At 33.9% G+C, this 11,674-nt stretch overlaps 1 pseudogene; it reads left to right on the forward strand.

The window, feature by feature from the left end:
• The window catches only part of LOC107587887 (neurobeachin-like), a 258,279-nt pseudogene that overhangs the window by 83,997 nt on the left and 162,608 nt on the right, over positions 1-11,674 (forward strand).

An 11,674-nucleotide genomic window follows, 5' to 3' on the forward strand; every position in this document is an offset into this window, starting at 1 on the left:
TATTTTATGGTATTCCTGTGTGTTTTTTATTTTTATTTTTTACTTTATCAATTAAATACATCCTTGGTTAGTATAAGAGACTTCTTTCAAGACCATGCAAAGACCCCAGACTTGAATGGTAGTGTACTTTGGAGTTGTCACATTCATTCATTCATTGTAACATTTCTGTATGTAAATTATACATTTTATTAACTTATTTTAGGGACATTTTAGATATTAATTCTAAAGAGGAAATCTATTTTGTTACAAAATAAAAAAAAGTATATTAATATATTTTAATATATCCTGTTTAGTAATTAATAAATTAATAAATTGACCTTACCTTTGTGAAAATGTGCTGAAAACACAGTTCAGCCTTTCAGTTAAAATATCTTAATTATATGGTTGACTCTTTGAAATGTATGCCATGGCTGTTTTATTATGTCACTTTTATTTGACAAAACTATGATGATATTGGTATGTTCTGTAGTTTGAAGGACAGAATTTTCTTTAAAAAACATTCACATTTAAGAGGGTTCATTCTTTGACATTTTTATGCCTGCCAAACTTGCTTTTGAGGTTTTGTGTGATATATCGAAGACCCTAGAGGAAGATGCATTCTGCAGCTTGGCAAAACCAGCTTGAAACAAAAAAACTTGCCTCAAGAAATGTCATACCTTCAGCTTACAGCTGTCTTTTTTTTTTTTTTTTTAGAAAATATAAGTCTTTAAAGATGTTCCCAGCATGAAGTTTTTTTTGTAGGGTATTTGTTTTATATCACAATATCACCTCCATGCCACTGCACGTTTTACACAACTGCTTCTTTACTACACCTCTCGAAATCTGCCAATGCCATATACATTTTCTAAGGGTGCATTGTGTTTAAAGTGCAAAAGCTTTGGGTATTAAAACAATTGCTTTGCTTTCAGAGTTTGCACGGTCGTTCTGGTAGTCATCTGGATAGAGATCTGCGAGTAGATCTGGGTTTTAGAGGCATGCCGATGACAGAAGAGCAGCGTCGCCAGTTCAGTCCCGGTCCCCGCACCACCATGTTCCGTATCCCAGAGTTCAAGTGGTCCCCAATGCACCAGCGTTTACTTACGGATCTGCTCTTTGCCCTAGAAGCAGACGTACACATTTGGAGAAGGTCAGTGGCTACAATTTACTCTGACTGTGGAGTAGATGTCATACTTATTTGGACTCACAAAAACAAGGTCCTAGTACAGTCACATTTTCAAATACCATGTTTTCTGGTGTTTTTTGTATAGTAGAAATTTGTTTTCTATGTCGAATGAACTGTAACTCTGTCAGTAGCCGTTTGTTTTTTTGTTCATGTCAAAAACATTACGCTGTCTACTCTGATGGAGTCATAATCAACAAAAATCTACTGTTATTGCGATGTAAATCTTTTCATCTTTGTTCTTGTCTTGCCCCTCACAGTCATTCAACAAAATCCATCATGGACTTTGTCAACAGCAACGAGAACATAATCTTTGTGCACAACACTATTCACCTGATCTCGCAGATGGTGGATAACATCATCATCGCCTGTGGAGGAATCCTTCCCCTGCTGTCCGCAGCCACCTCTCCCTCTGTGAGTGCGCCAGACATTTGACAATACTTCCATCCAGTGGTTATCATAGATCACTGCAAGCCAAGCTCTTCAAATAGAAGCTAAAATTAAAATAACAGAATGCATCAGGGATGATGCTGACACTTTATGTTACCTAATTTTATGTACATTATTTACTGCTGAGTGTATTTTAATTACATTTTCTTTTTACTTTATTTATCTTCTTGTTTATGCAAAGAATACCAAGGTTAGTACCAATACATTAGTATATTTGTAATGTTCTGTGATTCATTTCCATTTTCTCTCACTCATGGATGTCATACTTTCTCATAGCCCTTAAGAGTTATACGTAAAAATGTTTTTTTAATACAGGAAATGGATATACTGACTATTAAAAGCTTAGTTCTCGGTAGCTACTTTCCATTAAGGGTTCGGTCAAAGGTTGAGGTTTCTTTTTTTGAATTGCTAATTTTTGTTTTAATGCACTTACATATTGAAAATCAATGCTAGTTCTCACAGAGTTGGGCTAATTGGATTTAATATACAATTGTCTATTTATTTTTATTTTTTTTTATCCACATACTGTTCAAAAGTTTGGGGTCAGTAAGATTTTTTTTTTAATTAATACTTTTATATTATATTATATTATTATAATTTTATGTTTTATAAAAGTATGTTTTTTTATTTTTTTACTTTTAACTAGCATTGCTTTGATCAGTAAGTACATTTATATTTATATTTATAATATTACAAAAGGATTTCTATTTGAAACAAATGCTGTTCTTTGGAATTTTATATTCCTTTTTCTATTTTATTCTATTTCTATCCTAAAACAAAGGTGTCATTGTCTACACAGAAATAAAAGAAAAATATATTTCAGCATTAATAATAAGAAGAAATGTTTATTGAGCACTGTGACACAGACGACTGGAGTATGGCTGTTGAAAATGTAACTTTGCTATCACAGGAATAATTTATATTTTAAATTATATTAAAATAGAAAACAGTTATATTAAATGGTAATAATATGTCACGATAATATAGTATTTAATGTATTTTTGATTGAGCAATTGCAGCCTAGGGGAACATAAAAGACATCTTTCAAAAACACAGAAATCTCTTTTGAGTGGTAGTGTAGCTTGGTTGGGGAGGTTTGAATTCATTTTTCTCAGATTAAAACTCTCAAATGTTACATTTCAGTGCACCACATCTCAAAATAAAAATGGTCTGCCACGGGCAATCCTGCATCCTAGAAAACACCTGCCAAAACGTTGCATGACCCATCTCATCCTGTTTAGCAGGATGTGCTGTATTGTCACATTTTACCCAATACACCTCATTCTCAGCCTGAAGATAATGACTGATCAGTGTTATAACAAAATGTGTTAACAGACTTGCTGTGACATCAGACAGTACACTTTGTGTTCTTGATTATTGTGTGTGTCTGTGTCAGACTGAAATGGAAGGCATCGAGGCGACGCAGGGCATGTCGTCTGAGACGGCCGTGATCTTTCTGACCCGGCTGATGGCTATGGTCGATGTGCTGGTCTTTGCGAGTTCACTCAACTTCAGCGAGATTGAAGCTGAGAAAAACATGTCCTCAGGTGGACTGATGCGACAGTGCCTCAGACTAGGTGTGTGTATATGTGTGGGCGTGTGTCAAGACACATTTTAAAGAAGAAAACAAATGAACAAAAAAAATATATTAAAAAGAAAGTATTATGTTTTTTTCACTTGATTTTCTTTTACAAAGTATATTATATTATGCAAAAAAAATGTTCTGCATAAGTTTAAATATTATCCATATTAAAATATTATATTATATTATATTATATTATATTATATTATATTATATTATATTATATTATATTATATTATATTATATTATATTATATTATATTATATTATATTATATTATATTATATTATATTATATTATATTATATTATATTATATTATATTATATTATATTATATTGTATTATATTATTAAAAAAATGTCTGCATAAGTTTCCAAAACACTCTTCTAGCCAACTTTGTTTTATTACAGTCAATTTATCAGTTTCAAAAGTATTTTTTTTAAATCTTCTATGCTATAATCAAAGGAAGATTTTATTTTGTTTACATATTATTACAGATTTGCTTTTACGATCAAATACCTTGAAATATTAAATATTAATGTAGAATTTAAGTTATTCATTTTATCAAAATGTTTCTTTGCTTGTTTTTCCTTTTAGAACTTTTTATTATATTATATTATATTATATTATTAAAAATTGTTCAGCATAAGTTTCCAAAACACTCATCCAACCAAGTTTAACCTTTTTTTCTACAGTCAGTTTATCAGTTTCCAAATAAATGCTTTTACGATCCAAGACCTTCAAATATTAAATCTTATTGTAAAATTTAAGTTACTCATGTTATCATAATGTTTCTTTGCTTGGTTTTCCTTTAGAATTTATATTATATTATATTATATTACGCATTTAAGCAGTAAGATACAAGCAGGGTTGTCACTATAATTCAGAGAGCCCATATATTGGGACACTATATTGATCAATCAGCACCCAGAATCAAATGATTCAGTTTTGTAGTTTATTTACAATTATTTTATGTAAATGTATAATTTTCCTCCTCCATTCTTCTTTGTCCACCCTTTTACTATTATATTTGGTGTTCTTTCTTTCTCTCTGTCTCAGTATGTTGTGTGGCTGTGAGGAACTGTTTAGAGTGTCGTCAGCGTCAGAGGGCAAGAAGTTTGAAGTCCACCTTGTCTTCCAGTAAGTCTCAGGAGGGCCTGCAAAATGTTTCCATGGCCAGCAAGGTACCCACTCTACTGCACACTCTGCTACACTGCATCCAAGCACTAAACACAGTTTCTGTAATCTCACTATGCAATTAGGGGTTTCTTGTTGCAGGCTTTTTGTCCAAAAGTAAAGTGATATATATAATTTATGTAATATAAATAATACTTTTTAAATTTATGTCATTTATGACACAATTGAATTGTTTTTTTACTATTACTTTTACTTTTTTTATATATGTATTATAACATTTAACATGTAGTCTACTCTGTGTTCAAGCTGTCTTTGTTAAAGAGTGAAAGTACAGTATGTGGTGTCTTGCCACATTTGTTTTTTCCACACAATATAACATTGTCACGTTATGTGTGATTTGGTCCTGTGGGTATGGTGTGAATGTGTAAACGAGATCTGCAGTGTGACAACTGTTAAATTAAATTAAATTAAAGTGTTAAGTGTCTGTTTACAATGTCTGCTTTTCTTGCCTTAGACCACCATAGAACATTTTCCAAGTAATGTTTCTCCAATTAAGGACCTGGACCGACTTCTGCAAGACGTGGACATCAACCGTCTGCGAGCTGCTGTCTTTCGCGATGTTGTGAGTTAATGTCACTCAAACCGTCCTCAAATGCCCTTTAAAGAAAAGTGTGCATGTGTACCTTCCCATGTTCAAAAGCATCTTGTTTTCTTTAATGAAAGGCAGAATAAATATATACATATACCGTGTATGTATATATATATATATATATATACATATAGAACTAGAGATCTTAAGTGGTAGTGTAGAATAATTGTTTCTTTGCTTCGTTTTTCTTTAGAACTTATATTATGTAGTACTCATATAAGTAATATATTTATATATAATTAGTGCTGGGCAATGATTAATTGTGATTAATCACATCCAAAATAAAAGTTTTTGTTTATATTATATATGTGTGTGTACTGTGTATATATATATATATATATATATATATATTATGTATATATAAAGACACACATACAGTATATATTTTGAAAATATTTACATGTATATACATTTATATTCATATAATTTTTATTACATATAAATATATTTAATATGTCAACACAACATATTTTTCTTAAATATATACATGCATGTGTGTGTATTTATATATTTTGAAGGATGCATCAAAGAACTAACTGAAATGTAAGATGTGTTTATTTCCGACTGGTTTTTGTTGGGTATGTCTGAATAGAGAGTGAGAAAGAGTATAAAGAAAGAAGATCCATGAAGAACGAGCATGCAGAGGCAGGGGCAGCGCTGCTATTTCCAGCCCCATCTGTCAGTGCCCATTAGGAAAGCAATCCACCAGAGGAGAATGGGATCATAGAGGCTGAGGCACTACGCTGCGTCACCCTCATAAATTTCAGGGAAGAAAGGCTATGGATGGGAATTTTTCCAAACAGCATGTAGCAGGCCATTGTCTGCACCCAAATCAGCATTCAGATGTACTTTATAGCTGAATCGGGCCCCGCTGACCTTGCTAAAGGCTGTTGATGAAAATTACTGAGAAATGCCCAACATCTGGATAAAGACAAGCAAGAGATTGGAGACAGAATGGTCTTGTCTGCAAGGGCTTGAGTTTATTATATTGGATGAAAGTGGATGCGTGTTAAAGTGTCTGACTGCAAGTATTTTTGAAGGACTTTGTCATTGTGCTCAGACAATTTGGTATATTTGGATCAGAAATGTATACCTGTCTTAGGTATAAAGGTTTTTAATGTTTTTTAAAGAATTCTCTTCTGCTCACCAAGCCTGCATTTATTTGATCCAAAATACAGCAAAAGCAATAATATTGTGAAATATTTGTACTATTTAAAATAACTGTTTTCTGTAATCAAAGATACATTTTCAGCATCATTACTCCAGTCTTCAGTGTCACATGATCCTTCAGAAATCATTCTAATGTTCTGATTTGCTGTTCAAGAAACATTTTGTTTATTATTATTATTATCAATATTTAAAACAGTTGGGGAGGGGCGCAAGGATGCAATAATAAAATAAAACATTATTTAGCAAGGATGCTTCAAATGAATCAAAAGTGATGATAAAGACATTTATAATGTTACAAAAGATTTCTATTTCAGATAAATGCTGTTCTTCTGAACTTACTATTCATCAAAGAAGCTTGAAAAAATTATACTCGGCTCTTTTCAACAATAATAGTAATAAATGTATTTTGAACAGCAAATCAGAATGATTTCTGAAGGATCATGTGGCTGGAGTATTGATGCTAAAAATGTTTGCTTTGTAGCTTTTTATAGCTATATATATATATATATATATATGTGTGTGTGTGTATATAATGTATAATTATAAATCAAATATTACATATTTATTATTGTAACTATGTATATTCACTTTCACAATTCACATTTTCTCATTTTATATATATATATATATATATATATATATATATATATTAAGTTGTCATCTGACATGTTGTGAGTGAGTGTAATGTCATAACTTTGATAAAATAATGATTTCAAAAACTTCTAGTAATTCTAGTGATCATTTTCTGATCATCTCTGATTTCTGTTCCCCAGAGCACCCATCAGGCCTCTCTGACAGTCGCAGGGATGCTGTTAGTGTGCTGGAGGAGTCCCGTCAGGAATCATCCCTCCCTCACTCCGACTCAGGACTGGGTGACGACCAGGTGTCCAGTGTGATGAACGGGGCTGACCTGGACCATACCATGGGTGGTCCGAACGGCATGAGTGGACTGTTCTGTACACTGTCATCAGAGGCCAGGTCACAGGAGAGCTTGACTGAGCCTTCGACTGTGGATCACCTCAAACCCGCCTCGTCCATCTCCAGCATCAGCCAGTCCAACAAAGGCATCAATGTCAAGGAAATCCTGAAGAGCCTGGTAGCAGCTCCTGTGGAGACCACAGAGAGCGGGCTAGACACCCTGCCATACCCTGACCATCAGGCCATGAAGAGGGAAGCCCAAGCCATGTTACCCATGCAGTTCCATTCCTTTGACAGGTACTGTCTTCTCATTGTCACAATGCAGACTAGTGTGGGTTTGGTACAAGTTCAGTTGATGGAATTTGTGGCATAATGTTGATAATTAGTTCCTACTTGTCTCTCCTTTTCTTTAAATAATGCAAAGATCTACTGTAGGTGACAGTGAAGCACTTGAAAGTGAAAGGGGTCCAATTCATAAACTTTAACATGCTCACTGATTCAATAGTATAACCACAAAACATAAAATATGCTGATTTCAGCGTAAAAAAAGCTGTTGAGCTGTTTTTTATATCCAATTTTACCATGCTAAAATGAATGTAAAAAAGATTTAAACAGCTTAAATAATACATAGGTATAAACAGAAGAATTAATGTAAGTGCTTTTTATAAAATTAAAAGCTTCACATTTCTGCTTTTAAATCCTCAAAAAATGGTCCCCATTTACAGCCATTGAAACTTTATTATAATAATAAACCTACAACATATCCTACAAAAGCTGTCGATTGAGCTTTACTTGTGTTGAACCAGGAATATTCTTTTTAAGGTCCACCCAAAATTGAAAATTCTGTCATTATTTACTCACGTCATGTTTGAAACCTGTGTGACTTTATTTCTTCTGAAAACCACAAAGTAAGATATTTTGAAAATGTTGGTAACCAAACCATTCCGTTTCCCATTGACTTCCATTGTATGGAAACAAAAGTGTTTGGTTATGAGCATTCTTCAGAATATTTTCTTTTGTGTTCCACAGAAGAACTGAAGTCATACAGGTTTGGAGCAACATGAGGGTGAGTAAATAATGACATAATTTTGCTGTAAGTGAAGTGTAATGAAATGAACCTCCACTAGGAGTCAGCAGTATACATCAGCATGGGTGCCAGTGTGAAATCAAGTGGCTTTACCGTGATTGAATGTTTCTTGTCACCAATAGCACTAAAGTAGCCCATTTACTGCAGATGTATACGAACAAAGCCCTTAAAAGTGCAGTGACCTTTTCTGTGTGCTTGCGATCCCTTCCGTGCCTCTAAACACTACACAATACATCACAGTCAAACCATGATGAATTCTTGGATTAGTCTTTTCCCTGAGGAATGGCCATAATGATTTTCTTGGTCATAAGCAAGCTATAACTCACTTTAAATTCCCCATACTTTCTATCAGGAAGAATTGCTGTGTTTGAAAATGTTTCAGAGATGTGTTTGAGCGTTTTGTGGCGTGTTTACATTCCAAGGCCAGATAAAATCTCAGCGTGATTTGTCTCTGCTCTTAACACATGTCTTCAGTTGCGCTGCAAAGCTGTTGCTGTTCATGGCTGGCCAAAATCAACATATGTAAACAGAAATTGTGTAAATGGAAATTTTTTGATAATAACCTGCTCACTTTGGCTAGAAATGATCTCTAGCTGGATGGGAGGAGGGTTTCGTGGTCTTAAACGCTTATTAAGTCTCTGTCTTGAATTCTTGTATAGCATGCTTGATGATTTGTTCATAATGGTCTCACAGACTTTTGCAGTTATATTTTTGTATCTTTGAATATTCAATATACACAGAAATGAACAGTGTGTGTGATTTATATATATATATATATATATATATATGTGTGTGTGTGTGTGTATAATAATATATATTTTTATATATTCTATATAATATATAGAATATATTATCATTAGAAATATACATACAGTGGTGTGAAAAAGTGTTGGCCCCCTTTTTTTTGCATGTTTGTCACACTTTAATGTTTCAGATCATCAAACAAATTTAAATATTAGTCAAAGATAACACAAGTAAACACAACATGCAGTTTTTAAATGAAGGTTTTTATTATTAAGGGAAAACTAAATCCAAAACTACATAGCCCTGTGTTTGCCCCCCTGTTAAAACTGTGGTTTATCACTCCTGAGTTCAATTTCTCTAGCCACACCCAGGCATTTTTGCCGCAAATGTTCCATGAAAAAAACAACAACAAAACAATAAAACTAATGTTATTTTTTCATTTATTTTAACAGTTTTATGTTTAGACTTGGGTTAAGTGAAGGAATCCTATGACTCTAGAAATCAAACTAAAATGAAACTGTCAAAAGGCAAATATGTTAAATGTGATAGTTTTCAAAACATTTAATTAATCTGATCGATTCAACAGTGATGTCTATTAATTCCAATAATTCAATATTCTATTAACCTTAAATAATTTGTAACCATTTTTACATCTAGTTGAGTTGTCTAGACAAACATGCAAAAATGTATAGTCAGGTCCTTATATATTTGGACACAGGCACAATTTTTATTTTATTTTAGCTGTTGACCAAAACATATTCAAGTTACAGTTATATAATGAATATGGGTTTAAAGTGCACACTCAATTATATAAAAATAAAGTTTCCACACAATTGTAAGAAAGGTTAAGGAATTTGCTCTTTAATATGTACCCCCCCCCCCCTTTCAAGGGACCATAAGTAATTGGACAATTGACTCAAACGCTGTTTCATGGACAACGGTGGGCTATTCCTTTGTTATTTTTACATCAATTAAGCAGGTAAAAGGTCTGGAGTTGATTCAATTATATAAAAATAAAGTTTCCACACAATTGTAAGAAAGGTTAAGGAATTTGCTCTTTAATATGTACCCCCCCCCCCCTTTCAAGGGACCATAAGTAATTGGACAATTGACTCAAACGCTGTTTCATGGACAACGGTGGGCTATTCCTTTGTTATTTTTACATCAATTAAGCAGGTAAAAGGTCTGGAGTTGATTCTAAGTGTGCCATTTGCATTTGGAAGCTGTTGCTGTGAATCCACATCATGCGGTCCAAGAAGCTCTCCATACAAGTGAAACCGACAATTGTTAGGCTTCAAAAACTAAATAAATCCATTAGAGAGATAGCAGGAACATCAGGAGTGGTCAAATCAACAGTTTGGTACATTCTGAGAAAAAAGAACGCACTGGTGAGCTCAGCAACATAAAAAGGCCTGGATGTCAACGGAGGTCAACAGTGGTGGATGATCGGAGAATCCTCTCCATGGTAAAGAAAAACCCTTTCACAACATCCAGCCAAGAGAAGAACACTCTCCAGGAGATAGACGTGTCACTGTCAAAGTCTACAATCAAGAGAAGACTTTACCAGAGCAAATGCAGAGGGTCTACCACAAGGTGCAAACAAGGTCAGATTAGACTTTGCCAAAAACATCGAAAAAAGCCAGACCACTTCTGGAAAAAAATTATTTGGACGGCTGAAATTAAGATCAACCTGTACCAGAATGACGGGAAGAAAAAAGTATGGAGAAGGCTTGGAACCGCTCATGATCCAAAGCATACAACATGATCTGTGAATCATGGTGGAGCAGTGTGATGGCATGAGCGTGCATGGCTTCCAGTGGCTCTGGGTTACTGGTGTTTAGTGATGACGTGACAGAGGACAGAAGCAGCTGGAAGAATTCTGAAGTGTACAGGGATATACTGTCTGCCCAGATTCAGTCAAATGCAGCTAAGTTGATTGGATGATGCTAGGCCTGGGCGATAAAACGGTATCAATATTTATCGACGGTACACCTTCATCGATAACGGTATAAAAATTGTTCGATATAGTGCATGATATAGGCATGTGCTATGAGTGATGCAGACAGCTCACACAAACACGAACACATGCTGAATTGAGTGCTGTGCTTGCCTGTGATGAGGAGATTGTGAATAAAAAAAATGTATATTAGTTGAATTTAAAATAGGAGTGCGTCAGGGAGCGTCATCAGTGGTGTGCGAGATGCGGTGCTAATGATGTAAGTGACGTTGCATTTTAATGTTTTGTTAGTCTAGCCCACGAGACGTGCCGCTGCTGTGTTATTCATTCAAAATATTAGAGAAATATAGTAGCTCAATGCGTAGAAGATCTTGATTAGGTTAAAACCGAAACCAAGCCATTCACACAGAACGCATATTCAGCACATTTTTACACAGACAAATATGACTGCCGCACTCGCATCTCATGCAAGAGATACAAAGAAAGTCATGCAAAGTTAAAACAGTTTTAACGTTTAGAAAACGCGACGAATTTGTGAAGGTTTATTTCATTTCACTGTGTCTCATATGTTTTTAAATGCAATCTGTGTTATCAGTGATTTGGCTCTTTGGATTAGGCTAAGCAATGCATAAACACATGTTTTGTTCATAATTGTTTATGCAGTTTCCAAAATTATATTTGATTTATATATGTTAATATTTATATATGTTAAATAGACAGTTATTTGAATTGACAATTAATGTGCTGCATTATTTTGCTCATTGCACCCTCCTGTGGCCTCGGGAAACAAGTCAAAAGTTTCCTTAAGACTTATTTAATCTG

The sequence above is a fragment of the Sinocyclocheilus grahami genome, unplaced genomic scaffold (assembly GCF_001515645.1).
Source record: "Sinocyclocheilus grahami isolate Dianchi unplaced genomic scaffold, SAMN03320097.WGS_v1.1 scaffold6.1, whole genome shotgun sequence".
In the NCBI taxonomy this organism is placed as follows: Eukaryota; Metazoa; Chordata; class Actinopteri; order Cypriniformes; family Cyprinidae; genus Sinocyclocheilus; species Sinocyclocheilus grahami.